The sequence below is a fragment of the Canis lupus genome, chromosome 17 (assembly GCF_048164855.1).
Source record: "Canis lupus baileyi chromosome 17, mCanLup2.hap1, whole genome shotgun sequence".
NCBI lineage: Eukaryota > Metazoa > Chordata > Mammalia > Carnivora > Canidae > Canis > Canis lupus.
Genome location: NC_132854.1, coordinates 38,410,413 through 38,414,298, shown reverse-complemented (window position 1 = coordinate 38,414,298; position 3,886 = coordinate 38,410,413). Strand labels below are relative to the sequence as shown.

Below are 3,886 nucleotides of genomic sequence, written 5' to 3'. Positions count from 1 at the left end.
TGGTTATAAATCAATGGGAAACAATTTCTTCTACTGGTCACATATAAATAAAATCCCAGTTGTTGTGAATATGATCACACAAAAAAGCAAAAGTATTCTTATATGCCCCTAAACTATGTCTAACCAACATTCTTCATGATAAAACTGAAAGTATCATGAGATGAATTTAAGTTGCTAATTTCATGATAAGATAATCATTAGGTTGAACAAATACATACAATTTTACTTGTCTAACTTTTGAAGCACTGTAGGTAACATTTTTTACTTCTCATTAATCAAATATAATAGAAAAATATGATTAACCATTTTCTGGTATTCTTTGTATCATCAGACTTCCTAAAAATATATTCATTGACATAATCTGATAGGGTATAGTATATAAGGATGAATTAACAAAGTAATCATGTAAAAAAAGGTTTTAAAATAAATCTTAATATTTTCTTCAAAAATAGACTTTTTGAATGCATGTAATGTTATGGAATGGCAATCCATTCAAGTATTGTTTATCATATTATGCATCATACTTATTATATTAAATCATAATCATTTGCTTTTTCCTGTATATCCAGTCACGTCTTTTTTGATGATGATGATGATGATGATGATAGAGAGGGAGGGACAGAGGGAGAGAAAGAACCTTAACCAGAATCCTCACCCAGCCTGGAGCCCAAGGTAGGGCTCATCAGGACTGTGAAACCATGACCTGAGTCAAAATCAAGAGTTGGATGCTTAACTGAGCCACCTAGACACCCCAAAATATCCAGTCACACTTTGAGCTTTATAAAATCAACTAGTATATCTTGATCTTAAAGCCTGGCACTGAGAGTCATAGTATAGGAGAGACTTAAATACATTTATAATGTTGCAAATAGGATTTCTGAAAATTTACTTAATTTATTCATTCCAAAAATATTTGTCAAGTCCCTGCTGTGGTTTGGGCACTCTTCCAGATCTAAACTCTTAAGAAGTCAATAAATTTTTCTTAGATGAATGGGCATGTAAAATAAAATTTACCTATTGTTTTAATAGGTTAGCTTCTTAGAATGTCAACTTCTCTTTACCTAGGAAAGAATGATAACCCTTGTTTAGATGTGATTACATTCTAGATAAGTGGATGTTAGATAAATATCTCAGTTTGAAGGCCATTTTACTTTATAACCCAAGATTTTTAGAGGAGAATGTTCTATTTTATTAGTCAGGAAATATATTTTTCCTATGTTTTAGTAAGCTATTTACTTGCTACAGTTACTTTAAATAATTTTTCTACAAGATCTGTTTATTCAGGCATTTAGGCATAAATAATGCCATAGAAAATTAATAGTTTTGGCTACATCAACATATACTTTATGTATATTATCATACCTTTTATTATTTTTTATTGAATTTTATTAAGAGCTTATTTGTTCTTTCTACACAGGGATTTACACTTTCACTGTGTAATCTAATGTCTATGGAATCATCTTAAAGATTCAAATTCTGCCAAAGATATACGACTGGAGTCCCCGGAGGTCATTCTGCGCTTAGGCCAATAAAAATAATTATTTTAGGTGTGCTGTCATATCTCTTTAATGATACCTTAAAATGGATATTCTTTAAGATGCTATTTCAATTCAGTAGTATCTTAATGGTATTTCACTTTTCCACCTAAAAGTTGTCTTCTAGGATTATTTACTATATGATTAGGACTAAAATTACAGAATTGTAAGAAAGAAATATTTACTAAAGAGGGCTATATGACTGTGTCTCAAAGAGATACTAGGATTCTAGATGTGTATGTGCATAAAGAGGATAATCTTCCAAAATACTGTTCTTAAAAAATATTTTGCCACGCATATTTGAAGAATTCACATTTTTTTATATTTCTCAAGTAATACTAGGACTGCATGTGCTTATTTTTTTATATTTTTAATATTAATGGTAGAGGAGGGAGGGACATATAAATCCTTAACTGAAATCTAAAGCCTCATCTCTGATTTAAAACACATTACTGTTTACAGACAGTATTTCAGAATGTCAACATGAATGGAAGTGTCAAATTGATGCTTAATACTAATTTGTTTATTTATGCTTGACTGCACTTAGATGGTAAAAAAGGTAGGTATCAAAAATAAAGATTATTTTGAGACACTGAAGTAGGTTTCCCTTTGGTTTCAATGCCATAAATCCCATTAGTGTTAATTGGATATTTACATGTGCATTGAGAGAATAATATACCTCATTATTCTTGAGTAGCAGCTACTGACTTTTAAAGGCCATTTAGAATGTGTGACAGGAAACAAATAAAAGCATTCCACTTTCTGAAAGTTATTGTTGTATAGCAGAACATGAAACAAAAGGCTTCACAAACATTGCACTGCAATAGTTTTAATTTTATAATTTCAACAACAAAACTTTTAAAATTCTCTTTTGTAACTTAGCTAGCTAGTGAATATGTAAAGTATGTCCTCAGCTGGCTTTGTGGTATGTGACCTTGGCTCTGAAGAGCATGTGCTATTTACTTTGCTGTTGTTTTAGGTATTTGAAGCATTAGAAATCTATGAAAGAAAATGATGCCTCTAGTGTTCAAATAAGATTTCATGTTGTTTGAAAAAAAAAAAAAAAAGATTTCATGTTGTTTGAAAGGAAAGGTTAGCATTCCCCCTACAAGTATAGAAGAGACCCTTAGACCTGACAGTATGTAGTTAAGGCATTGCCACCTACTTCATGGTATCTAACCATCATTTTTATAGGTGATGGGGTTAAGGAGTACATGTGTGATGTGCACAGAGTGATATATAGAAGTGTTGAGTCACTATATTGTACACCTGAAACTAATGTATTACACTGTATGTTAACTAACTGGAATTTAACTTAAAAACGTAAAAAAAAACAAACAAAAAAACAAAAACAAACAAAAACAAAAACAATTAAGAATTCTTGAAAGAAAAAAAAAAAAAAGAATTCTTGAAAGATTACCTTGATGGGATGAGCAGTGGGTGTTATTCTGTATGTTGGCAAATTGAACACCAATAAAAAATAAATTTATTATTACAAAATAAAAAAATAAAAAACTATTTTAAATAGATAACACAATCAAAAAAAAAGAAAGATTACCTTGACATATAAATAAAAAATATGTATTGGCCACTTATATGACAGTCACTATTTTAAGCAGATTTCAAGTGTGAACTTATTAACACTAATCCTGTGAGATCAGAATTATTATCTCTTATCTTATAGGTGACATAATAGAGTTATCAAAAGGTGAATTAACTTACCTAAAAGTTATACACATAGTAAGTGGTAGAGTTGGAATTTGAACCCAGGTCACATGGCTCAACAAATGGAGCTCGATGCAGTTATAATGATTCAAATGAGTTGGCTTTGTCCTAAAATATGAACACACTAGTCAGCAAATTAAAACCTTCTAGCTAATCCAACTAATTTTTTAGAAGTCATTTAGATAAATTATCATTATGCATAGTTCATAGGATTATTTCATCAATCACCTTATAGTTTTGCAAAATATTTTTTCCAACCTCACACTATAATCTCCCTGAAAAGATTTTCCATTGACATTTTCAGAGCTCTTATAAGAGCTAACATATACAGAATGCTTTTCTAAGACAGATGCTATTCTAAGCATTTATTTTTATATATTAAATCCAACAACAACCTTTGAAATAGATATAGTTACTCTCCTCCTTTTATAGATGATGAAACTGAGGCAGAGAAGGGCAAGTAATGTTCAAATGTAAAAAGAATTTGAACACAAGCAGCCTATTTCCAGAAAGAAAACATTATTATGCTTGAAGAAAACTGGATGTTGGATTCACTGAGCCTGGATTTACATCCAACATCATAGTGCCGTTGAGAGAGAGAGAGGGAGAGCACTGTCTATAGATAA

The 3,886-nt window shown here is 30.5% G+C and overlaps 1 pseudogene; it reads left to right on the top strand.

Moving 5' to 3' along the window:
• The first annotated feature begins 2,608 nt into the window (after positions 1 to 2,608).
• Positions 2,609 to 2,726, top strand: LOC140608459 (U6atac minor spliceosomal RNA; annotated as a pseudogene).
• The last annotated feature ends 1,160 nt before the right edge of the window (positions 2,727 to 3,886 follow it).